Source organism: Carcharhinus amblyrhynchos, chromosome 9 (genome assembly GCF_965287045.1).
Source record: "Carcharhinus amblyrhynchos chromosome 9, sCarAmb.v2.hapA, whole genome shotgun sequence".
In the NCBI taxonomy this organism is placed as follows: domain Eukaryota; kingdom Metazoa; phylum Chordata; class Chondrichthyes; order Carcharhiniformes; family Carcharhinidae; genus Carcharhinus; species Carcharhinus amblyrhynchos.
The window spans coordinates 7,958,825-7,985,764 of record NC_137332.1 but is presented as its reverse complement, the minus strand read 5'-3'; the positions used below and the strand labels follow the sequence as shown (position 1 = coordinate 7,985,764).

Sequence of the window (26,940 nt, the reverse complement as noted above, 5' to 3'; positions counted from 1 at the left end):
TCGTGCTGAGGTGCTTGTGAAACAGAGGCGGTGTTCTTCTTCAAATGATACTTCTGCAAGTACAACAGCAGAATTGTCTCGGCTTCTCACGTGCTGTAGCTGTGGTTCTGTTCTTGCACTCCATTTCACGACCTCTCAGACAATGCAGAGAGTGGCCATTAGGCCCATTGTGTCTGTGCCAGCTATTTCAATGAGCCTCTGCTCTTTCTTCACAGCCCTGCTGTATTTTCCCCTTTCAAGTGTAAATCCTAATCCCATTTGAAAGTTCCTATTGATTTTTGTATGCATCAGTCTTTCAGGCGGTGGATTCCAGATCACAAACACGCTGAATTTAAAGGATAAATTCTTTTCATTTTGCTTTTCTCTGTTGTTTTCATTTTTTCCCCTCAGATGTATTTTTTTTTTGATTTATTCATGGGATGTGGGCATCACTGGCTGGCCAGTATTTATTGCCCATCTCTAACTGCTCTCTGTTTCAGAGGGCATTTGAGAATCAACCACATTGCTGTGGCTCTGGAGTCACATGTAGGCCAGACCAGCTCAGGACAGCTGATTTCCTTCCCTGAAGGACATTACTGAACCCAATGGGTTTTTTTTATGACAACCAACAATGGTTTCCTGGTCATCATTAGACTTTTTTAATTAGTTCAATTTTTAATTAGTTCAATATCATAGAATCCTTACAGTACAGAAGGAGGCCATTCAGCCCATCGAGTCTGCACTGACTACAGTCCCATCCATGCCCTATTCCCGTTACCCCACATATTTAGGCAGCATCTGTAAGGAGAAAAAAGAGCTGACGTCTCAAGACCAGTCAACCTCTTCACAAAGGGTCATCTGGACTCGAAACATCAGCTGTTTTCCTTGCCTTACAAATGCTACCTGGCCTGCTGAGATTTTCCAGCATTTTCCTTTTTGGTTTCAGATTTCAGCATCAACAGTAATTTCCATTTTCCCCCTCTCATATTTACCCCACTAATCCCCCTGACCGTCACCATCTGCCAAGGTGGGATTTGAACCTGGGTCCCCAGAGCACACCGCTGGGTCTGTGGATTACTAGTTTAGCGACAATATCACTGTACCACTGCCTCCCCAAGCTCTCTTTTCATTACCTCAGCCCCAGTTTTTTTTTTGCTCTGTTTTTTCTTTCCTCCTCACTTTTTTTTAGCTGCAGATCTTTGCAGGAAAATGGTTCGTTATAATCAGAGTGATAAACAGGGCCCATCGACACTTGATAACAGTTTGGAATCGCATCCCCCTGCTTTGTAATCCTCTAATTGGCCTGGTCAATAATATTTCTTCCTTTTTCGGTGCGAATCCCTCTGACAATTCTTTTTGTGCTGGTTAAGGAATGCCTCTATGTCTGTTGGGCTGGTAGTTTAATATTATTTCATAAGTCAGCAGACTCTGGCAACTCATCGATATAAACTCTGGGAGACTGTGTTTGGGTTGGAACACCCTCGTTCTCACTGGGTGTAATCTCTGCAGGGGCCTAGCATCAACAGGCCGTCTACTCATGCTATCTGTTTATCTCTCAACTTCCTCACTGCTTTCTTCACTCTCCTCTTCTGCACCTCAGCGTGATTCTATCGCCTGTGTTATGTTCTGTTCGCCTCAGATTCTCGCTCTCGTTTTTTTTTTCTCCCGTGCTGCCTTTTTTTACTTCCCCACTAGAGCCGTAGAGATACTCAGTACGGAAACAGGCCCTTCGCCCCAACTTTTCCATGCTGACCAGGTTTCCTATGCTGAACTAGTCCCATTTGCCTGCGTTTGGCCCAGATCCCTCTAAACCTTTCCCATCCATGTAGCTGTACAAATGTCTTTTAAATGTTATAATTGTACTCATCTCTGCCACCCCGTCTGGCAGCTCATTCTACATACGCACCACCCTATGTGTGAAAAATTTACCCCTCAGATCTCTTTTAAGTATTTCCCCTCTCACCTTAAACCTATGCCCTCTAATCTTGGATTCCCCTACTCTGGGGAAAAGACAAAAAAGGACAAAGAAAACTACAGCACAGGAACAGGCCTTTCCACCCTCCAAGCCTGCACTGATCATGCTCCCCGACTGAACTAAAGCCCCCCACTCTACCGGGGACCATATCCCTCTATTCCCATCCTATTCATGTATTGTCAAGACGCTCATTAAAACTCACTATCATATCCGCTGCCACTATTTCCCCTGGCAGCAAGTTCCAGGCACCCACCACCCTCTTGGTCAAAAACTTGCCTCGTACATGTCCTATAAACCTTGCCTCGCACACCTTAAACCTGTGCCTCCTAGTAGTTGACTCTTCCAACCTGGGAAAAAGCTTCTGACTATCCACTCTGTCCATGCCTCTCACAATCTTGTAGACTTCTAACGGGCCGCCCCTCACCGTCTGTCATTCCAGTGAGAAAACCTTGGCTATTCCCTTTAATCGCTGCTGGGGCAGCGCTCTGAAAGCGCGTGGCTAGTGCTACCAGATAAACCTGTTGGATTTTAACCTGGCGTCATGAGGCTTCTCACGATGGCAAAGTGTCATTGTCTAGTTCTTTTTATTCTTTGTGTCCACATTTTCTTTATAATGCTCACAGGCGTGCTTCAAGGTTTTGGTCCCCTCACTTATGCCCAAACCGCTTCCTTGTTGGTGGTTGGTTCTAAGTTTGGTCGCTTCATCATGAATGTCACACGCTGAGTTTCACCTCATCCTGATTCCATAGCAACAAAAGATTTTAACCCTTGGTGAAGAGCTGCCTTTGTCTGACGGATAATGTCTGTTAATGTTCCTTCATGTTGCTGTTCCGTAGCTTGCCGCTGATACGACTCAATCATTATTAAAATTGTTCTTGTTGTGGGATGTTTAACATAGATTTTTCCTTTGTGAGATGATGCGAATTGGAAAGCTCTTTGAAAGAGAATGATGGGCTGAATGGCATCCTTCAGTGCTTAATAATTCAATGGAATCACGGTTAGGATGGGGAGACCATGACAGATAGAATGGATGTTGGTTAACTCTGCACTAAGTACCAACAAGTGTGCAGGTCAAGCTTCACTTATTGGTTACTCAACATTGCATTGGGTCCAATGATTGGAGAAGTTAATTGAAAGACTTAAGTTTAAGTTTATTTACTAGTGTCACAAGTAGGCTTACATTAACACCACAATGAAGTTACTGTGGAAAGAAATTCATCTTAATTGATTTTGATTTGATTTATTATTGTCATATGTTTACAGTGAAAAGTATTGTTTCTTGCGTGCTATACAGACAAAGCATACCATTCATAGATAAGGAAAGGAGAGAGTGCAGAATGTAGTGTTACATTCATAGCTAGGGTGTAGAGAAAGGTCAGCTTAATGCGAGGTAGGTCCATTCAAATGTCTGAAGGCATCAGGGAAGAGGCTGTCCTTTGAACCAAACACAGATCCAGCTGAGAGGAAACAATACGGCGGTGAGATTAGAGAATTCCAGCCCAGGTTTTTTTCTCTCTGTCCATTTCCTGAACTGTTTGGTTAAGCCAGTTAGTGCCATCTAACATCCTCCAGCCATAAACTCTCCAAGGACGCCATCCTTTCCATTCCAGCCTCTCGCACGTTCCCCACTTTTTCTTCTCTGCAGTTGTGGCCGTACCCTCTGTTGTCAAAGTCCTGTGTTCTGGAATTCTCTCGCTGAACCTTTCCTCTTAACCATCCTGCTTAAATCTTTCGGGCTGCGAGATATTTTGTATAAATACAAGTGCCCTTACTGTGGTGGTGACCAACACGCTTTGGAATACAATAAGAGATTTAAATCTCCACTTTCATCATCTTTTAGTTCATTCCAATAAATGGACATCTTGTTTGCTAGAAAATGCTCAACGTTGGATATGGTATTTGGGAGAACAATTTTATAATATTTGTATCTCAAATTCTTTCATGATTCCCACTCCAAATGAAATCAAAGTTGGCAGGCTGCTATAAAGAAAATAATGATCTTTTGTTAGGGAACGAAAGGCTTTGATGCAAATGTCAGCCTTTGCAATGAAAATCCTAAATGCGGAGAATGAGGGGATATTCAGTTCTGAATTATTACAGCAAATGAGTCCGTGTTTTTCAGCTGTTAACAGTATATCCCTGTGTTTCCAATGATGGTGACTTTTCATAGATTCAATGCAATAGATGAAACCTAATAGGATGCTGGCAAAAGCGAAAGGGGCACAGCTTGTAGATCTGTCCCTCCACCCTGTCTCCCAAATCTATTCAGTTTTGCTCCATACCCTAACTCATCCCAAGTTCCAGTCAGTTTTCACATTTGTGCTCAGACTTGCCATCACCTCATTGTCCAATAAGACCTCTGCCTAGATCTTCTGTGCAGCAACAATCGCCATCAAATCGCCACTCCACCTGTACACAAATCGCCACTCCAACTGTACTTCTCTCCAAGCTGACTCAGCTCCTTGTTTCTGGCCTCTTGACTCCAGCTTCTCTTGTACAGCCCATTGGAGAACTCCATTGAAGGGATGAGCAGGCACGTCCCATCTTCATGGTGCTACCATTTTATTCATCTGTGGGACGTGGGCATTGCTGGCTGGCCTGCATTTATTACCCACCCCTCACTGCCCGAAGGCAACTGGAAGTCGACCACATTGCTGTGGCTCTGGAGTCACATGCAGGCCAGACTGGGTAAGGACGGCAGATTTCCTTCCCTAAAGGACATGAGCGAACCAGATGTGTTTTTCTGACAATTGACAATGGTTTCATGGTCATTAAGTGGATTCTTAATTCCAGGTATTTTTATTGAATTCAAATTCCACCATCTGCTGTGGCGGGATTCGAACCTTGATCCCCAGAAAATTAGTTAATTTCTGGAATAATAGTCTAACGATAATACCGCTTGGTAAGGGGGTCCCCCCCCAGCCCCCTTACCTGCTGTAAGGTAATGTCCGGTGGGGGTGTTAGTGAGTGGTTGAGTGGGTGAACAAGTGAATGGGTAAGGTGGCAGATGGGTATTGTTGTGTCTGGTTGGAGGGGTGGTACGGTCAGATTGAGTGGGTAGTCGGGTGATTGGGGATTAGTTTGGTTGAGAAGGATCAATGGTAGCCAGAAGATGGAGATGGCGGGGGGAGTGGTCAGGTCACAAAAAGCATTTGTTTGGTTGCGAGAGGGACTTTGGTAGATGAATAAGGGATTGGGAATGGGGTGGGTGTCTGTGTTAGAGATTCTGGTCAGTTGTGTAGTTATCTTGGAATAAGGCTCGGGCATGAATTCTCTGGTCTAGTGCACCCCGTCACCACTGCCAGTGAGAACGGAGAATTTGGCGCTCAGCCAAATCTCCATTCACAGCAGCGGGACTGGAGAATGCCAGCCATGGGCGAGACTGGAGAAATCCAGCCCAGGATTTTTTCTCTGTCCATTTGCTGAACTATCTCGCTAGTGACTCTCAAACTGCCAGTCAGTCAGTGACTCCTCAGAGTCAGAGGATGGAAATCATAGTGTGTGGGAAATCAATGAAGTTATTGTGAAAATCCCCTAGTCGCCACACTCTGGCACCTGTTCGGGTACACTAAAGGAGAATTTAGCATGGCCAATGCTCTGAATCAACACGCCTTTCAGACTGTGGAAGGAAACCGGAACTCCTGGAGGAAACCCACACAGACATGGGGAGAATGTGCAGACTCTGCACAGACAATGACCCAATGTTGGAATTGAACCCAGGATCTTGGAGTTGTGAGGCAACAGTGCTAACCACTGTTCCACCAGATTAATCCTGGAGTTGAGAATGAACACATTGGTTGTCGTACCCTAGTTGTAAACAGTAATAAACTCTTTATTGTTTGTAAGCTAACTGATTGCTATTATTGCATTTACTACAAACGCCTTGGGATGTTTTAAAGGTGCTAAATTTTTGCAAATTGCTCTGATCGTTCTAACGATAAAGCAGGTTCCAAACTTGCACGACCTCCTGGGTTATGATTTTAAACATGAAAAATTGGATGTGTGAAATACTGTTTAGTAATCATAGAATGCTACAGTGCAGAAGGAGGTTATTCGGCCCATCGAGTCTGCACCAACCACAATCCCACCCAGGCCCTATCCCTATAACCCCACGTAATTCTTCTGACACTAAGGAACAATCCCACCCAGACCTGTTCCTCGTAACCCCAAGTGTTTACTGATGGCCAAGCCGTGTAACCTGCACTTCTTTGGATTGTGGGAGGGAACTGGAGCACCCGGACGAAACCCGTGCAGACATGGGGAGAATGTGCACACTCCACACAGATAGCCACCGGAGGCCAGATTTGAACCCGGGCCCCTGGCACTGTGAGGAGCAGTTCTAACCACTGTGCCACCGCGCTGTCAAATTTATATTACAAACAGCTGAAAAATACTTTCAGAAAATTGTTAAAGTTGGATACATATTTCTCTGGAGTCAAATCATTTATTTTTCACTCCCTCCTGTTTCTTTATTTGACATCCCCTCACTGGCTGTGTCCTGAGAACCTGGGTCAGATTGGAGTACAATCCTTATCGGGGGGGTGATGACCGAGTGGTATTATTGCTCGACAATTAATCCAGAATCTCATTTCATACTCTGGGGACCTGGGTTCAAATCCTGTCACAGCAGATGGTGGAATTTAAATTCAATAAAAAAAATCTGGAACTGAGAGTCTACTGATGACCATGAAACCATTGTCAGAAAAGCCCATGTGGTTCACTACTGTCCTTACCTGGTCTAGCCTAGATGTGACTCCAGAGCCACAGTGATGTGGTTGACTCTCAACTGCCCTTTTGCAAGCAGGGTTGGGCAATAAATGCTAGCTTGCCAGTGACGCCCATGTCCCACAAATGAATCAAAACACACAACTCTCTGTTTCCCATGGCTTACTGAAGAAATTATTTCAATGTGGGGAGAATTATAGCCAAGTTTCAACTGGTCATCTCGACACACACCCACAACCTTCCCAAGTGCCTCCCTATGTGAATGGTGGATTAGCCCATTTCCTTCAGAAATCAGAAGTATCCCACGCCTTTTCGGGAAAAGGCAGTCCATCTCTGCCAGCATGTACATTGCCGAATTGGAGCTGCAACCCTGTCTATATTATTTTTAGTGCCTTACAATTGGCAGCAGGGAATGGGGTCACCCAGTACAAGTCCCTTTGGGATGGAACAGGGATTGGCCCTCGGACTTTCTGATTCTCTGACTCTGCATTATCCTCAACAGCCCGCTTGTCAGCAAGGAAATCCTATCGCACAGTGTCATTTCCAACATCTTCAGTTCTTATCTTAAACACTTGTGACATAAACGCAAACTTGTCCAAAGAATTTGGACGATTTGGAAGAGTTTGGAGATGGCGCTGCCTCGTACTGATGCTTGAGAATCCGAAGCTGTAGGTTTTGCTCCCATTCAAGACACTTGAACTCATACTCCAGGCTGCTCCTCAAGTGCAATGCCAAAGGAACACTGCAGCAGTGATGTTGAACCAATGACCCTGTGCTATGTTCGGTAAAAGATCCCTTAACACTACAGTGTGGGCAGCACGGTGGCACAGTGGTTAGTACTGCTGCCTCACAGTGCCAGGGACCCGGGTTCGATTCCCGGCTTGGGTCACTGCTTGCATGCAGTCTGCACGCTTTCCCTGTGTCTGCATGGGTTTCATCCAGGTGCTCCAGTTTCCTCCCACAGTCTGAAAGACGTGCTGGTTAGGTGCATTGGCCATATTAAATTCTCCCTCAGTGTATCCGAACAGGCGCCCGAATATGGCGACTAGGGGATTTTCACAGTAACTTCAATGCAGTGTTAAGGTAAGCGTACTTGTGACAAATGAATAAATAAACTTCATTTCGAAAAGTATCAGCAGAATCATAGAGTCATAGGGGTTTACAGCATGGAAACAGGCCCTTCGGCCCAACTTGTCCATGCTACCCTTTTTTTAAACCCCGAAGCTAGTCCCAATTGCCCGCATTTGGCCCATATCCCTCCATACCCATGTTACCCATGTAACTATCTAAATGCTATTTAAAATACAAAATTGTACCCGCCTGTACTACTACCTCTGACAGCTTGTTCCAGACACTCACTACCCTCTGTGTGAAAAAAATTGCCCCTCTGACACTTTTGCATCTCTTCCCTCTCACATTAAACTTATGCCATCTAGCTTTGGATTCCCCTACCTTTGGGAAAAGATATTGACTATCCAGCTGATCTCTGCCCCTCATTATTTTATAGACCTCAGTAAGATCACCTCTCAACCTCCTAAGCTCCAGAGAAAAATGTCCCGGTCTCTCCTTATAACTCAAACCATCAAGTCCAAGTAGTATTCTTGTAAATCTTTTCTGTACTCTTTCTAGTTTAATAATATCCTTTCTATAATAGGGTGATCAGAACTGAACTCAGTATTCCAAGTGTGAACTTACCAATGTCTTGTACAACTTCAACAAGACCTCCCAACTCCTGTATTCAATGGTCTGACCAATGAAACCAAGCATGCTGAATGCCTTCTTCACAACTCTGTCCACCTGTGACTCCACTTTCAAGGAGCTATGAAAATGTACCCCTCGATCTCTTTGTTTTGTAACTCTCCCCAACGCCCTACCATTAACTGAGTAAGTCCTGCCCTGGTTCAGTCTACCAAAATGCATCACCTCGCATTTATCTAAATTAAACTCCATCTGCCATTCGTCAGCCTACTGGCCCAATTGATCAAGATCCTGTTGAAATCTGAGATAACTTTCTTCACTGTCCACTGTCACCAATTCACCAATCTTGGTGTCATCTGCAAACGTACTAACCATGCCCCCTATATTCTCATCCAAATCATGAATGTAAATGACAAATAATAGTGGACGCAGCACTGATTCCTGAGGCACGATGCTGTCACAGGCCTCCAGTTTGAAACGCAATCTTCTATAACCATCCTCTGGTTTCTGTCATCAAGCCAATTTTGTATCCATTTTGCTATCTCACTCTGGATTTTGTGAGATGCAATCTTATGCAATAACCTACCACGTGGTACCTTGTCAAAGGCCTTGCTAAAGTCTATGTAGACAACATGAACTGCACTGTCCTCATCTACCTTCTTGGTTAACTCTCCAAAAAACTCAATCAAATTTGTGAGGCATGATTTTCCACTCAAAAAGCCAGTCCTTGCGTATCTAAAAGCCTGTAGATCCTGTCTCTCAAAATACCTTCCAACAACTTACCCACCACAGATGTGAGGCTCACCGGCCTGTCATTCCCAGACTTTTCCCTGCAGCCCTTTTTAAACAAAGGCACAACATTTGCCGCCCTCCAATCTTCAGGCACCTCACCTGTGACTATCAATGATTCAAGTATCTCTGCTAGGGAACCCCCAATTTCCTCCTTAGCCTTGACAATGTCCTGGGATACACTTCATCAGGTCCCGGGGATTTATCTACCTTGAGGCACTTCAAGACTTCCAGCACCACTACCTCTGTAACATGTACACTCCTCAAGACATCACTGTTTATTTCTCCAAGTTCTCTAACACCTATGCTTTTCTCAATGGTAAATACTGATGAGAAATATTCATTTAGGATGTCACCTGTCTCTTGTGGATCCGCACATAGATGACCTTTTGATTCTTATGGGGCCCTACTTTCTCCCTAGTTACTCTTTTGCCTTTTATCCTGAAATAAACTTTATTTCAGACTTCCAACATCTGTGCATTTTGCTTTTATACCAGAAGTGTTCTCCCTTGTGTCCTAGTCAATATTTTCCCCTCAACCAATATCACTTTAAAAAGAGATGGTTTGGCCATAAACTTATTACTGTTACAGGGATCATGCTGTGTTCAAATTGATTATCGAGCTTCCAAGCACTCAACCGTGACTGCATATCAAAAGTACTTCATTGGTTGTAAAGCGCTTTAGCACGTTGTGAGGTTTTGAAAGGCGCTATGCAAATTTAAGTCTTCCTTCTTTCTCGATCAGTTGTTTCTTTTCCCTCTCTCCTGTTCTCTTCCTTTCTCAGATTGACTCATTCTAATCCACCCTCTCTCTTCGCCCTTTTCTCCTTGATCACACTGGTTAAGGTGATACTCTGATTATCCTGTCTTGTTTTGCCACGGTCCCAGATGCCCTCTTTAAAGTTAAACGTTCATTTATTTCAATGTCACAAGTAGGCTTACATTAACACTGCAATGAAGTTACTGTGAAAATCCCCAAGTCACCACATTCTGGTGCCTGTTCGGGTACACTGAGGGAGAATTTAGCACGGCCATTGCGCCTAACCAACACTTCTTTCGGGCTGTGGGAGGAAACCGGAGCTCTGGAAGAAACCCATGCAGACATGGAGAGAGCATGCACACTCTGCTCCGACAGTGACCCAAGCTGGGAATCGAACCCAGGTCCCTGGCGCTGTGAGGCAGCAGTGCTCACCACTGTGCCGCCCGTCTCTTGGCATCGCCTTGCCATTTTCAGCTTATGCTTCCTGCAACTTTGGCACAATATTTTGAAACCCTAATGTGCATTAACTAGTCCAACTAACCCAGCAGCTTACCCTTCTGCAACACAGACTGGCCCTGGGCACCCTGACCTTAAAAGGGACAAGCCAGCTGACACAGAACCAATTAAAAAGAGAAACCCTTTGCTTTTATGTTGATTGAAGTCATGAAAGGAGCAATGATGTGTAACTACAATTCTTCTGTAGGAAAGGCTGCAGCAATTTTTGCACAGCAAGCTCCCACAGATATCAGTGTGATAATGACCATAATATCTGTTGTTATGATGTTGATTGAGAGAGAAATATTGGCCAAGGCACTGGAGGTAGCTCCCTTGCATTTCTGTTGTTGGATCCTTTTTGTTTGCTTGTGGGCTTTGGTTTAAGGTGCTCATCATAAAGAATGTACTTCTGACCTTGCAGCACTCCCTCAGTACTGCCGCAGAAGTGTCGGTTGCACCTAACCCTACGAAGTGTGACTTGACTTGCTTGGCCTTCTGGCTCCCTGGTGAGATAATGTGGCTGAGGCTGAACAGCACTGTGGTTAGTAAATGATCTAAAGGGTTTTTTTTCTTTTCTGGGACATGGACATTGTTGACAAGGTCAGCATTCAATGTCAATCCTTAATTGCCCTTGAAATGAGTGGCTTGAGGACATTTCAGGGGGCAGTTAAGAACCAGTCACTTTGGGGTGGATCTGGAGTCACATGTAGGCCAGACCAGGTAAGGACAGCAGATTTCCTTCCCTAAAGGAATTGAGTGAACCAGATGGGTTTTTACTATTGTGATACTTTAACCCATCTGGTTCACTCATTTCCTTTAGGTAAGGGCATCTGCCGTCCTTATCTAGTCTACCTTATATGCCACTCTAGACTCAGAGCAATGTGGTTGACTCATAAAATACCCTTTGCAATGGCATTGTAAGGCACTCAGTTGAAGGACAGTTTGGGATCATAGAATCATTACAGTGCAGAAGAAGGCCACTCGGAGCGTTAACTATCCCATCCAGGCACTATCCCTGTCACCCAAATATTTACCCTGCCAATCCCCCCTGACACTTTGGTTAATTTAGCATGGCCAACCAACCTAACCTGCACATCTTTGGACTGTGGGAAGAAACCAGAGCACCCGGAGGAAACCCACAGGGAGAAAGTGCAAACTCCACACAGACAGTGACTGGAGGCTGGAATTGAACCCGTGTCCCTGGCGCTGTGAAACAACAGTGCTAACCACTGTGCCACCATGCTGCCCATGGCCAGTAAATGCTGGTGATGCCAATGTCCCATGAATGAGTTGGGGAAAAAGAAATGTCTTTTGCTAAGACTCGCTTTCCAATTCCAGATTTTATGGATTGAATCTAAATTTCATTCAGCTGCCGTGGTGGGATTGGGACCCGTGAGCCCTGAGTGTGAACCCACCACAGTGGCATTACCACCACCTCTCCCACCAGGGTAAAACCAGGAGTCTTGCTATAGGGGCACTAATGAATGTGAAGCGGGATTGCAGGACGGAGGTGTGAGATCTCGGGACGTCCTGTCTCCCTCCGTAACCTACTCTACTTCCATTTTCCATACAGTGGGTGATTGATATTTCGGAACTTCTTCCACACTCGCTGGCGTGCGGTGAACCGCGAGCTCTTTTCATTAGCGCCGCACTCTGACGAAACAAGAAGGGTAACCTTGCTCTATTTCTTGAGTGCTGGCGAGGGGGAGATTTATGTTGCTGTCTGTTTGGGAGCACTAACTTGTCACCTCAGTAACGCAGGGAGTTGGGGGGGTGGGTGCGGGGGAAGAAAAAGCTTCAGCAGGTTTTGCCCAAGTTAATAAGTGACTGTGCTTGCCTGTTGCAAAAGGGGCCATGCTGTGATGTGTTTGTCAATCTCCCTGTGCGTCTCAAACCCCCAACCTGGCATTAAAGTGCATTGCTGTTTTGTTATCATCCATGATAAGCAGCTTCCTCTTATCAGATTCCCTGTCCGTCTGAATAATACATGTGAAAACTGCTCAGCTCCATCATAACCCCTTTTATAAACTAACATTAAATTTCAGGAACTCAAAGCGCACTTGCTTCTGTTGTCTCTGCCTCTGTTGGTAGCAGTCAAAAAGAGTGGATTGAAACCCTAGCTCCAGGACCATAGAATCATCATAGAATCTACAGCGCAAAGGGAGCCCATTCGGCCCATCGGGCCTCCGCTGACAACAATCCCACCCAGATCCTATCCCCGTAACCCCACATATTTACCCCCTTTGTCCCCCTGACACTAAGGGGCAATTTATCATGGTCAGTCAACCTAACCCACAGGCCAAGGATGTGCCTGTAGATTAGGTTGATTGCTAAATTGACCGTAGTGTGAGGGGACCAGCAGGGTGAATGTGTGGGGTTTACAGGAATTGGGCCTGAGTGGGTTTGTGGTCGATGCAGACTTGATAGGCCAAATGGCTTTCTTCTGCGCTGTAGGGATTCTATGATTGCATGATCTTTGGACAATGGGAGGATATAAGAACAAGCAGCAAGAGTAGGCCATCTGGCCCATCGAGCCTGCTCCGCCATTCAATAAGACCATGGCTGATCTTTTTTGGACTCAGTTCCACTTGCCCGCCCGCTCACTATAACCCTTAATTCCTTTACTTTCAAAAATTTATCTATCCTTGCCTTAAGAACATTCAATGATGTCGCCTTAACTGTTTCACTGGACAGAGAATTCACAGATTCATAGTCCTTTGTGTGAAGAAGTTCCTCCTCAACTCAGACCTAAATCTGCTTCCCCTTATTTTGAGGCCATACCCCCTAGTTTTAGTTTCACCTGCCAGTGGAAACAACTTCCCTGCTTCTGCCTTATTTATTGCTTTCTTAATTTTATATGTTTCTATAAGATCTCCCCTCATTCTTCTGAATTCCAGTGAATAAACTGGAGCACCCAAAGGAAACCCACGCAGACACGGGGAGAACATGCAAACTCCACACAGACAGTAACCCAAGGCCGGAATCAATTGCTGTGATGACGCTGCTGACTACTGTGCCACCATGCCAACCAGCATGTATAATCTAGGTTGGCAGTCCAGTGTGGTACTGACGGAGTGTTGTACCATCAGAAGTGCAGTCTTTCAAGTGAGATGTTAAACCGCGGTCACATCTGCTCCCTCATAGAATCCCTACAGAGCAGAAGAGGCTATTTGGCCCATTGAGGCTACACCAACTCTCTGACAGATCATCTTCCCTAGGCCTCTCCCCTTCTTATCCTTGTAATGTGGAGATGCCAATGTGGGAATGGGATGGGCACAGTAAGAAGTGTCTCAACACCACGCTAAAGTTAAAATTAAAAAATTGTTTGCTGGAGCAGACGAGTGAAGGAGCAGAGAGAGAGCTAAGATTTTACCTGTTAAAAACCTGTTTAAAATAAGTTTAAAGCACTTTGTTCTTTGTAGAACTGTTTAAAGCATTTATTTATTGTATTTACTGCTTTAAGAATTCTGAGGGAGTGGTTAGCAGGCAGTTGTGGGCCATCAGCTTTAAATATCAACTGACCACACGGTGAAGCCTTCCATTGTTTGCTGGAGCAGACGAGTGAAGGAGCAGAGAGAGAGCTAAGATTTTACCTGTTAAAAACCTGTTTAAAATAAGTTTAAAGCACTTTGTTCTTTGTAGAACTGTTTAAAGCATTTATTTATTGTATTTACTGCTTTAAGAATTCTGAGGGAGTGGTTAGCAGGCAGCTGTGGGACATCAGCTTTAAATCAGTGCCAGGTTTAAAAGGAGGCCTGGTGTAGACAGCGGGCAGCGTCTGAGTGGGCAGCAGAGTGAGCTACTAGGGCTTAATATCAAAAAGGGCTGGAAGGAAAAAAGGCCAGGTGAGTTCGTTTGAAAAACAAAAAAAATTTTTTCCAAAAGTACTACAGTGAATAATGGAGGGGCATGTGATGTGTGGTTTCTGTATGATGTGGGAACTGGTGGACCCCAAGGTTCATCCCAGTGACCATGTCTGCAGTAAGTGCAGGTTGCTGGAGGAGCTCCAGCTCAGGGTAAATGAGCTGGCCTCTGAGCTACAGACACTGAGGCTCATCAGGGGGAGAGAGGGTGCCATTGTCAATGGGGTGCAAGTGACATCCACCCCCCCCTAGACTGGCTAACTCTAAGGGTCAGGGACAAGAGGGGGCTGCTGGGAGGAGGAAGGGGGGTGAGGAGCGGAGGCCTCAGCCTCTTAATCTGCATAACAGGTTTGAGGTTCTTGCTTCCAGGCTGGACGAGAACGAGGCAGGTGAGGTTGGTGAGCAAACTGCACACGGTACAGTGCTGCAGCAGGACATAGTCAAAGAGAAGGGTAAAAGGAACGTAGTAGTGATTGGGGATAGGGGGGTGAAGGGTATTGACACTGTCCTTTGTCACAATGACAAAGTGCACAGAAGGGTGTGTTGTCTGCCTGGCGGGGCAGGCTCGAAGGGCTGGATGGCCTACTCCTGCTCCTATTTCTTATGTTCTTATGTTCTTAAAGTCCAACAGGTTTATTTGGTAACACAAGCCATGAGTTTTCAGAGCGCTGCTCCTTCATTGGGTGAGTGGGAGTTCTGTTCACAAACAGGGCATATAAAGATGCAAACTCACATTCCAACCATTATTTTGTAAATTGAGTTTGTGTCTATGTATGCCCTGTTTGTGAACCCAACTCATCACTCACCTGATGAAGGAGCAACACTCCGAAAGCTTGTGGCTTTTGCTATCAAGTAAACTTGTTGGACTTTAACCTGGTGTTGTGAAACTTCTTACTGTGTCCATCCCAGTCCAACGCTGTCCTCAGGTGGACATTTAAAAATCCCATGGTAATGTTGGAAGAGCAGGAACGTTCTTGCCGGCATACTGGCCAATGTTCTATCCTCCACAGCCAAAACTGTCAATAATGGATACATTGGTCACTTATTTTGGGGATCTCATTCTGTTTGTATTTCTTGCTGTATTTACTTGCCTCAACAGTGACTGCCTTTTGAAAAGAAGGCAATTGTCTGTAAAAGAAAACTTGAGGATACCTCGTGGGTGAGGAAAATAGTTTATCACATCCTTTCTTGGGCTTCCAACCAAGAACAAAGAAATTTACAGCACAGGAACAGGCCCTTCAGCCCTCCAAACCTGCATCAACCATGCTGCCCATCTGAACTAAAACACCCTACCCTGCCCGCGACCATATCTCCATTCCCATCCGATACATATATTTGTCAAGATGCCCCCTAAAAGTCAACATCGTATCTGGTTCCACTACCTCCCCCCGCCCCCGGCAGTGACTTTCAGGCACCCACCACCCTCTGCGTAAAAACATTTGCCTCGTACATCTCCTTTAAATCTTGCCCCTCTCACCTTGAACCTATGCCCTCTAGTAATTGACAATCTACTCTGTCCATACCCATTATAATCATGTAGCTTTCTATCAGGTTGCCCCCTCAACCTCTGTCGTTCCTGTGAGAACAAACCAAGTTTCTCCAGCTCTCCAAATGGCTAATGCCCTCCATACCAGGCAACATTTCCTGGTAAATCTTTACTGAACCCTCTCAAATGCCTCCGCATCCTTCTAGTAGCATAGCGACCAGAATTGAACATATATTCCAAGTGTGGCCTAACTAAGGTTCTATAAAACTGTAACATGACTTGCTAATTTTTAAATTCAGTGCCCTGACCAAAGAAGCAAGTATGCCGTTGTATGCCAGTGACTTGTATGGTAAAGGCAGCAAGCCTTACAGACCAGATACCAGGTTGCATTTGCAATCTGTGTTGAGTGACTTGACACTGAGATGATTAATGCTCCTTAGTCTCCCCAGGGTGCAGACGAGGTCTGTCACCCTCCAGACCCACGAATGAACAGGCAGTACGATGACTAATGGAGCTGCCAGTACAGGGTCGCCTGAAAGAAAGAGGTGGCAACTTTTGGCAGATGCCAGAACTGAACATTTTTGCATATCCCTGGAAACTGGTACCAGCAAGCGCTGACTCAGTGGCATCACACTCCTGACAGGGAATAGCGCCTACGGAGAGTTCTTCAGGGCAGATTGTGAGATGACAGCCCACCAATTACTGTCTAATCTTGGTACCCCCTCCCCCCACCTGCTACAATGCATTGCACCCTTTCAGGACCAGAGAAGAGAAACTAGAAGCAGGAGTAGGCCATTTGGCCCTTCGAGCCTGCTCTGCCATTCATTTTGATCATGGCTGATCAGCTGTCCTGATCCCCCTCCCCTTCCTCCCATTAATGGGATAGCGATGGCCTAGTAGTATTATTGCAAGACTTATTCCAAAAACTCAGCTAATGTTCTGGGGACCTGGGTCCGAATCCTTCCCATTAAGTCTGCACTAACTCTCCAAGAGAGCATCCCACCCAAGCCCTCTCTTCCATCCTATCCCCGTAACCCTGCACATTTACCATGGCCAATTCACTTCACCTGCACACCTTTGGGCGCATCCTGGTAATTATTTTATCCCACAGAATAACAACACTTAAAAATAGCTGATCTGGTCATTTGTTCTCAATGCCGTACGTGGAAACTTTCCATGGATAACTTAACATTTTCCTCCATCTCATTTCAAACACACTAGTCGGCTGCAAAGCACTTGGGGTGTCCCAGGAAGCCATGAAAATACAAGTTTCCTCTCACGCAAGCCCCAATTAATAAAATATCATTTGTGTTTCATTTCCAGACATTGCCCATGGCACAAAGCGGCAATGTTGGAACCACAGGTCCAAGCTCTTGGATCTGAAGAGATTGAAGGATATGGGAGGAAGGGGAGGGGGTTCAGGATATTGGATTTGATGATCAGCCATGATTAAAATGAATGGCGGAGCAGGCTCGAAGGGCCAAATGGCCTACTCCTGCTTCTAGTTTCTCGCACCACAGCAGATGGTGAAATTTGAATTCAATAAAAAATATCTGGAATTTAGAATCTACCAATGAACCCACTGTCGATTGTTAGAAAAACCCATCTGTTTTACTCATGTTCTTTTGCAAAAGAAATCTGCCGTCCCTTCCTGTCTGGCCTCCATGTGACTCCAGAGCCACAGCAATCTGGTTGACTCTCAACTGTCCTCTGGCTACTAGGGATGGGCAATAAATGCTGGCCAGTCAGCGACGCCTATGTCCCAGCAATGAATAAAACAAATGTGCCAAATGGCCTCTTACTGCACTGTGGAGATTCTATGGTTTTACACAGGGAGAATTTCTCTGCTGTCCGTCCAATAGTGCCACAGGTGGCTTTACATTAATCCAAGTGGATGGATGGGGCCACGGTTTATTGTCTCGACTGAAAAATGGTGCTGCCAACAGTACGGTCTTACTTTAGTGCTGTGCTGAAGTCTCAGGCCAAACTATATGCTCAAATCTCTGGAAATCGATGCCGAACTGACTCTCTGAGGCCAGCCGGTAACTACTGAGGTAAACGTGACACCTTTAGTACAAGCTCTTGATCATTTTTATCGCACCTTATCACATCTCCGCAGCAATCTTAAGACAGTGTGATCAGCAGAGAACAGCTGTGCATGGACTCACATATACAAGGGAACGCATACACTTGCGTTCAGGGCTAATCCATGTCCTGCACATCTTTGGACACTAAGGGGCAATTTAGCATGGCCAATCCACCTAACCCGCATATCTTTGGAGTGTGGAAGGAATTGGACCTGGGTTCCTGCGTAAATCCTGGCTTTTTGTTGCTGCTCATCCCTTTGACCTTCCAGAGGTACAAGGGGAACTGATGCACAGCAACGCCCACTCCCGAGTTTCATTCCAAATCACAGCTAACCTGACTGCGAAATATACCACCATTTCTGCTTTCATCGTGGGGTCAAAATCCGAGAGCTTCTCCAGCTCCCAGCACCATCGCTTCTCTTTACTGCTCAGTTTCATTACTAAAGCAACTCAGCACCACCTTCTCACAGACAGTTCGGGAAAGATAATAAATACTGACGTATCTCAGTGACACATCACTACTCAGGTGGGGTAGGTGCGAACATTCCGGAGTGGGGATTGAACCTGCAGCCTTCTGGCTGAGAGGCATGAGATGGAAATCAATTGAGCAAACTGATGATCACAGCTGTTATGTCTAGTGCTGGCTACAGATGCATCTGGAGTGTCCATCGTTTGATGAAATCAGTCGAACTGTGCACATGTGAGGTTTGATTTTTGATTTGAATTGATTTATTCAGGCATCATAGAATCTCTGCAGTACAGAAGGAGGCCATTTGGCCCATCAAGTCTGCAATGACAACAATCCCACCCTACCCCCATAACCCCACATATTGGGATACAGTGAAAAGTATTGTTTTGTGCACTACACAGACAAAGCATACCATTCATAGAGTGCACGGGGAGAAGGAGAGTATGATGTTACAGTCATAGAAAGATCAACTTAATATGAGGTAGGTCCGTACAAAAGTCTTGACGGCAGCAGGGAACAAACTGTTCTTGAGTTATGTGGCCTTAGACTTTTGTATCTTTTTCCCGATGGAAGAAGATGGTAGAGGGAATGTCTGGGGTGCGTTGGGTCCTTGATTATGCTGTTTTCCTGAGGCAACAGGAAGTGTAGACGGAGTCAGTGGATGGGAGGTTGGTTTGCCTGATGCACTGGGCTACATTTACAACCCTTTGTGGTTTCTTGCAATCTTGGTCAGAGCAGGAGCCATACCAAGCTGTGATAGATCCAGGAAGGATGCCTTCTAAGGTGCATCTGTAAAAAATTTTTGAGCCGTAGCGGAAATGCTAAATTTCCTTAGCCTCCTGAGAAATCTTATTGTATGTTATTAGTGTCACAAGTGGGCTCACGTTAACATTGAAATGAATTTTCTGTGAAAATCCCCTGATTGCCACACTCCGATGCCTGTTCGGATACATGTTGAGACGTTGGTGGACTTTCTTAACTATCAGCTGGCAGTTGTATTTGATTTAAAGGATCTTGCAGTAGATTTTCAATCTGTGTACATAGTCTGGGTTTGTGTTCCTTTGAATTGAAACGATCACTGTAAGGTGGCAGTATATACATTTTTGTTTGTCTGACACGTGTTAGTATTGCTGCTGTTCCTGGCTGTTCGCTGCACCTCCCCGCTGAACCCTTTATCTGTAATCAGTCTGTGTGCTGTGCTAAACTTCAGGGCTTGACCTGATTAATCAGCTTGTACAGATGATGATAATATTGTGTCTCTGTCTGTTTGATACATTCTGTAACTCAACACAAGTGTTGTCGCTTGTCAGAGGTCGCGGATGTTAATGGACTGTTCCTCGTGAACTTTAACAAGCGAGAATTAATTCCCAGGCTTTGTACGTCACCGCATAGGCAAAGCATGTATAAGATATTGCGAGATATGGTCCTGATTTTTATGGATAACAGCAAATGCTGGAAATGAATACTGTTAGGTTTTGTTTTAAGTAAACAAGTGTTTTACTATCAATTTTGCATGTTAGAATGGAGACATTTGCATTTCCCTGGGGGCATGATGGAGACAACAAGACTGTTCACCAACTCGTGCTATGAATTGCTTCATGTTGGTCTGGTTTTAGTTTTTAGTCAAGTATAATGGACATTTAATAGAATCCCTACAGTGCAGAAAGAGCAACACACCCAGGCTCTCCCTTCTACGCTATTCCTGGAACCCCATGCATTTACCTTGGCTAATCCAACTAAACTACACATTTTTGGAGCGTAGGAAGGAAACCACAGCACCCGGAGGAAACCCATGTAGACATGAGGAGAATGTGCAAACTCCACGCAAACAGTCACACCTGGCAGTGTGAGGCACTGACTTGTAGGACAGATAAGCCATGATCTTACTGAATGGCAGGGCAGGCTCGAAGAGCTTGATGGCCTACTCCTGCTCCTATTTCTTATGTTCTTATGACGTTGCATTCAGAATTTTGAGTTGAGTTACTGTATCTCTGAGATTGGGAAATATTTAAACATCCAGGAAATCAGTATGACAACCGGGTTTGGGGTTTGCTGCCTATTTGGAGCTGCTTGCTTTAATTATTCCTTGGCTGACCAAGGCGGGGTATCTATGGTTCTTCTGTGAGGTGTGGATGTGGAGGAGGACTGCAGTGTATCAAAGGGCTGGAAACTGTGTAGAACCTCTTGGGCTGTATACCAGGTGTGGATTTTTGATTTGATTTGGTCTGATTTATTATTGTCACACGTATTAACATACAGTGAAAAGTACTCTTTCTTGTGCGCTATACAAGAGGTTCCGGAAAATTGGAGGATTGCGGATGTAGTTCCTATTTTCAAGAAAGGGAACAGAGATAGCCCGGGAAATTACCGACCGGTGAGTCTGACCTCAGTGGTTGGTAAGCTGATGGAGAGGCTTCTGAGGGATAAGATTTACGAGCATTTGGAGAGGTTTGACATGATCAGAAATAGTCAGCATGGTTTTGTCAAGGGCAGGTCGTGCCTTATGAGCCTGGTTGAGTTCTTCGAAAATGTGACTGAACACATTGACGAAGGAAGTGCAGTGGACGTGGTGTACATGGACTTCAGCAAGGCGTTTGATAAGGTCCCCCATGCAAGACTTCTTGCGAAGGTGAGAGGGCATGGGATCCTTTGGCCTTGTGGATCCAGAACTGGCTTGCCTGCAGAAGGCAGAGAGTGGTTGTGGATGGGTCTTTTTCTGCATGGAGGTCGGTCACCAGTGGAATGCCCCAGGGATCTGTTCTAGGACCCTTGCTGTTTGTTATTTTCATAAATGACCTGGATGAGGAAGTGGGGGGATGGGTTAGTAAGTTCGCCGATGATACGAAGGTTGGTGGTGTTGTGGATGGTCTGGAAGGATGTCAAAAGTTGCAGCAGGACATAAATAGGATGCAGGACTGGGCGGAGAAGTGGCAGATGAACTTCAACACAGATAAATGTGTAGTCGTCCATTTTGGCAGAACCAACGGGATGAACGAGTACACTATCAAGGGCAGGAGTCTTAGTAGTGTTGAAGAGCAGAAGGATCTTGGGGTCCGGGTCCACAGGACTCTTAAATCGGCCTCGCAGGTGGAGGATGTGGTCAAGAAGGCGTATGGTGTACTGGCCTTCATTAATCGTGGGATTGAGTTTAGGAATCGGGAGGTAATGCTGCAACTTTATAAGACCCTTGTCAGGCCTCATTTGGAGTACTGTGCGCAGTTCTGGTCGCCTCACTATAGGAAGGACGTAGAAGCTATTGAAAGGGTATAGAGGAGATTTACAAGGATGTTGCCTGGACTGGGAGGCATGCCTTATGAAGTTAGGTTGAGGGAGCTGGGACTCTTTTTTCCCTGGAGAGACGAAGGTTGAGAAGCGACCTGATAGAAGTTTATAAAATGTTGAGTGGAATAGATAGGGTGGATTCTCAGAGGCTATTTCCCCGGGTTGAAATGGTCGCTACGAGAGGACACAGGTTGAAGGTGCGGGGAGGCAAGTACAGAAGTGATGTTAGGGGTAAGTTTTTCACTCAGAGGGTGGTGAGTGAATGGAATCGGCTGCCGTCAGTGGTGGTGGAGGCGAACTCGCTGGGGTCTTTTAAAAGACTTCTGGATGAGTATATGGGATTTAATGGGATTGGGGGTTATAGATAGGTCTGTAGATTGGTAGGTGTTGATGTGATCGGCGCAACTCGTGGGCCGAAGGGCCCGTTTGTGCTGTAGTGTTCTATGTTCTATGTTCTATACAGACAAAGCATTCTGTTCATAGAGAAGGAAACAAGAGAGTGCAGGATGTAGTATTACAGTCATAGCTAGGGTGGAGAGAAAGTTCAACGTAGTGCAAGGTAGATCCATTCAAATCTAGGGAAGAAGCTGTTCTTGAGTCAGTTGGTACGTGACGTCGACAGAAGAAGGTGGAAGAGAGAATGTCCGGGATGCGTGGGGTCCTTAATTATGCTGGCTGCTTTTCCGAGGGAGCAGGAATTGTAGACAGGGTCAATGGATGGGAGGCTGGTCTGAGTGTGCGTTTGTAAATGTAGAAGTGCTGGGATCCAATAAAGGGTTGGGAACAGCAATAGGTTATTCACTAGTCTGAGCAGCACTAGAGGTTTTAACCCTGCACGAACTCCGGGAAGAACTCCCAAATTCGCGGCACCTAACTCTGAGTAACCACATCATCACATGACTACTCAATCCACAGTAGATATCTACAGGCACCTCAAAGATGCATGCTATATAGAGGCAAGGCAAATATAAGAACATAAGAACATAAGAAATAGGAGCAGGAGTAGGCCATCTAGCCCTTCGAGCCTGCCCCGCCATTCAATAAGATCATGGCTGATCTGTTGTAGCTCAGTTCCACTTTCCCGCCCTCTCCCCATAACCCTTAATCCCCTCTCTTATCAAGAACCCATCAACCCGCTTCTTAAAAATATTTAGCGAGGCAGCCTCCACCACTTCAACGGGCAGAGAATTCCAGAGATTCACCACCCTTTGAGTGAAGAAGTTCCTACTCAACTCCGTTCTAAACCGCCTCCCCTTTATCTTGAGGCTGTGCCCCCTAGTCCTACTGTCTTTTTTGAGCGGGAAGAGTCTCTCCACCTCTATCCTATCCATCCCATCCATCATCTTATACGTCTCAATGAGATCTCCCCTCATTCTTCTAAACTCTAACGAGTACAAGCCTAGTTTATTCAGCCTCTCCTCATAGCTCAACCCCCTCAACTCCGGTATCAGCCTAGTAAACCTCCTCTGCACTCCCTCCAGGGCCAAAATATCCTTGCGCAGGTGCGGCGCCCAAAACTGCACACAGTACTCCAGCTGCGGCCTCACCAATGCCCTATACAGCTGCAGCAAGACCTCCCTACTTTTATATTCAATCCCCCTCGCTATTTTGAATTCCTGTCATAGATACATAGAAGATAGGAGCAGGAGGAGGCCATTTGGCCCTTCAAGCCTGCTCCACCATTCATCACGACCATGGCTGATCATCCAACTCAATAGCCTAATCTCCCCGTAACCTTTGATCCCATTCACCCCAAGCGCTATTTCGAGCCGCCTCTTGAACACGATCAATATTTTGGCACTGACTACTTCCTGTGGTCGTGAATTCCACCCTGTGGGGTAATCGGTTTGAACTGTTTTGGAATGTACTGCTGCAAATTTTGTGAATGAAGCATGTTTTCGGGTGGGGGGTGGAGGGGGAAGGTATGTGTGGTCTTACATGGATCAGGGTCTCCAGGGTGGCGGGAGCCCTTTTCACTTCTCTGTTCAAATAGTCGGATGTTGTGTGTCAGTGTACAGTCGAGGGCAACGTAACAGGCCAGTTTGATTCTCTCTCACATGTCGTCGCATAACTTGTTACCCCTGCCCCTCTTGCAAGATGGTGAATAGGGGAACCTGATTTTTATTTTTCTCTGAATCAGTGAATTGTCACTGATGTGATATTTGGGTGGCGTGGTGGCACAGTGGCTAGCACGGCTGCCTCACAACACAGAGGACCCAGGTTCGATTCCCAGCTTGGGTGACTGCCTGGAGTCTGCGTGTTCTCCCCATGTCTGTGCGGGTTCCCTCTGGGTGCTCCAGTTTCCTTCAACAGTCCAAAGATGTGTGGGTTAAGTGGATTGGCCATGTGAAATGGCATTACGGGGATAGGGTGGGAGAGAGGGCCTGGGTAAGACACTCTGTCAGACAGTCGGTGTTGACGCAATGGGCTAAATGGCCTCTTCTGGATGGTAAGGATTATTTTCGTTTTTACAGGCAAACATTGAACTTTGAGGGTGAGCTGATGTTCAGAGGCTGTCACAGGGGCTTTTGAAGAGACTTTATTCCCTTGCCTGTTGCTTATTGTGTGGGTTGTATAAAATCTGTATATATTTGTAATTATAATGTGTTCAGGAAGATAATATCAGGAATGTGTCTTTGTTCCGATTTACTGAAGAATAGTGCTTGTTTTGATTTGATTTATTATTGTCACATCTGTTAGTATACGGTGAAAAGTATTGTTTCTCGCGCGCTATACAAACATCCCAAGATGGCGGTGGAATGAGGCGACTTCTTGCAAGCTGTGCCCAGTATACCTTCTAATTCTTTTACCCTCGTTGCATTTGGCACTCTCTCATTTCCTTCTCTACGAACGGTATGTTCTGCCTGCATAGCTTGCAAGACTTTTCACTGTATGTTAATAGATGTGGCAATAATAAATCAAATCAAATCAAAAACAGAGCATACTGTTCATGGAGAAGGAAAGGAGAGAGTGCAGAATGAAGTGTTACAGTCATAGCTAGGGTGTAGAGAAAGATCAACTTAATGCAAGTTAAGTCCATTCAAAAGCCTGACAGCAGCAGGGAAGAAGCTGTTCTTAAGTCAGTTGGTACGTGACCTCAGACTTTTGTATCTTTTTTCTGATGGAAGGAGATGCAAAAGAGAATGTCCGAGGTGTGCGGGGGGTCCTTGATTATGCTGGCTGCTTTTCCAAGGCAGTGGGAAGTGTGGGGTGTCACTGACATTGGTCGGAAATGCTGCCAGCACGCCCGACCCAGGCTCGTAAGATCGCGCCCGAGTCCAACAGAGAATGCCGTCCTGTGAGCTTCAGGGGTGGGCACGCTGGTGAAATCAGGGCCGTCGTCTCAAGTGTTGTCAATAATGTGTTGCATTGCTTCATTTTAGCGTGAAGGTGCTTTTGCGACCGGCTGGGTCTGTATCTTTGAAATGTCCGGATAGGGAGAGTGACAGTGCAGTGGAGGGAAGCTTCTCCTGTCCTAATCTCTGCCTGCGGCCACCCCCCCCCACCGGCTCCTCTCCCCGCCGCCCTCCCCCTTCCCCCAGCCCCACAGCCTGAATGTTGGCAGCCAGAGTCCATTTATAGATCAGCGCGGATAACCTGGTGCTCCAGCCTTGGCAGATTGCTCCAGAACGCTGCTTCACACCAAACATGAAGAACTTAAGGCTGTTTGCAGCCAGCGATTAAATTCCAGTCATTGATCCAAAGCGTCTCTCCGCTGGTGGTGAAGTGCGCGGTATAATTAGTCTAAGAACAATTTTTCACAAGTTCACACATTTATCTTTTGCATTCCCTTGAGTTGCTTTTTTTTTTAAAACAAAAATCTGCTCATGTTCTTCCTCTCCTGAAGACATTCACTCCTTTCTTAAAGAGTTTGGCAATAGGTAGGCTCCATGCCCATTCTGCTCTGTGATAGCTGGCAAGCTGTTCGACTACGATAGCAGTACCAGAATGGAGTTTAATTTTTGTCCTCCTTTTGCCCAGCGAGGGAAAAAAAAAATTCCTTGCCTTTCTAATGCACCTTTCGGAACCTCGGGATACCCCAAAGAGCTTGATAATTAGTGAAGCACTTTTAAAGTGTCGTCACCTGTTGTATTGGAGGAAATGTGGCTGCCAGTTTGTGCACAGCAAGCTCCCACAAAAAATCTATGCAACAGCAACCAGATTGGCACGCAATTTTCCCATCTGGCTAATTTTAGTTGAGCAAAGCAAAGCTCTGTGCGACAAAAATCCAGTCTAAAAATGAGCCGTGTGAGTAGGTGGTGCAGTGGCATTGTCACTGAACTCGTATTCCAGAGGCCTCATGTCAATACTCCAGGGACCCCAGGCTCAAATCCCACCACAGCAGCTGGTGAAATTTAAATTCAATTAATAAAATCTGGAATTGCAAACGAGTTTCAGGAAGCGTGACCATGAAAACTTATCATTAGTGGAACAAAAACACCGAACTGGTCCACTAATTTCCTTGAGGAATGGAGATCTCTCATTCACGGACACCACAGGGGCTGCAGCTGTTCAAGAAGGCAGCTCACCACCATCTTCTTAAGGGCCGCTAGGGATGGGCAATTAATGCTGATCTAGCCAGAGACACCTACATCCGATGAATGGATTCTTAAAAAATCCATCTCCGGTCTAGTCCAGACCCATGGCAATATTGTCCTCTTCAATAGCCTAGCATTCAGTCCATGGACAATAGGGATGGGCAATAAATGTTGGCCTTGCCAGTGATGTTCACATCCCATGAAAGAATATTTTTTAAAAAATTCATTTGTGAGATGTGGGCATTTCTGGCCGTCCAGCATTTATTGCTCATTCTTAGTTGCTCCTGAGAAGGTGGTGGTGAGCTGCCTTCTTGAATCGCTGCAGTCCATGTGCTGTGGGTTGACTCACAACGTGGAGATGCTGGCGTTGGACTGGGGTAAGCACAGTAAGAAGTCTCACAACACCAGGTTAAAGTCCAACAGGTTTATTTGATAGTAAATGCCACAAGCTTTCGGAACACGCTGTTCCTTCGTCTGGAGAGTGGAGAGTTCTGTCCCTCTCCACTCACCTGATGAAGGAACAGCATGTTTCGAAAGCTTATGTGTTTATTATCAAATAAACCTGTTGGACTTTAACCTGGTGTTGTGAGATTTGTTACTGTGTTGACTCACAATGCCATTGGGGAGAGAATTCCAAGATTTTGACCCAGCGACTGCGAAGGAACGGCGATATATTTCCAAGTCAGGTTGGTGAGTGGCTTGGAGGGGAACTTGCAGATGATGGTGTTCCCATGTAGCTGTTGCCCTTGTCCTTCTAGCTGGAAGTGGTCATGGATAGGCCAGATGTTAAGCATG

The 26,940-nt window shown here is 45.7% G+C and overlaps 1 protein-coding gene across 1 annotated transcript in view; it reads left to right on the top strand.

The window, feature by feature from the left end:
* The window catches only part of adgrl2a (adhesion G protein-coupled receptor L2a), a 732,161-nt gene that overhangs the window by 18,834 nt on the left and 686,387 nt on the right, over window positions 1–26,940 (top strand). The gene's annotated exons all lie outside the window — the stretch shown is intronic.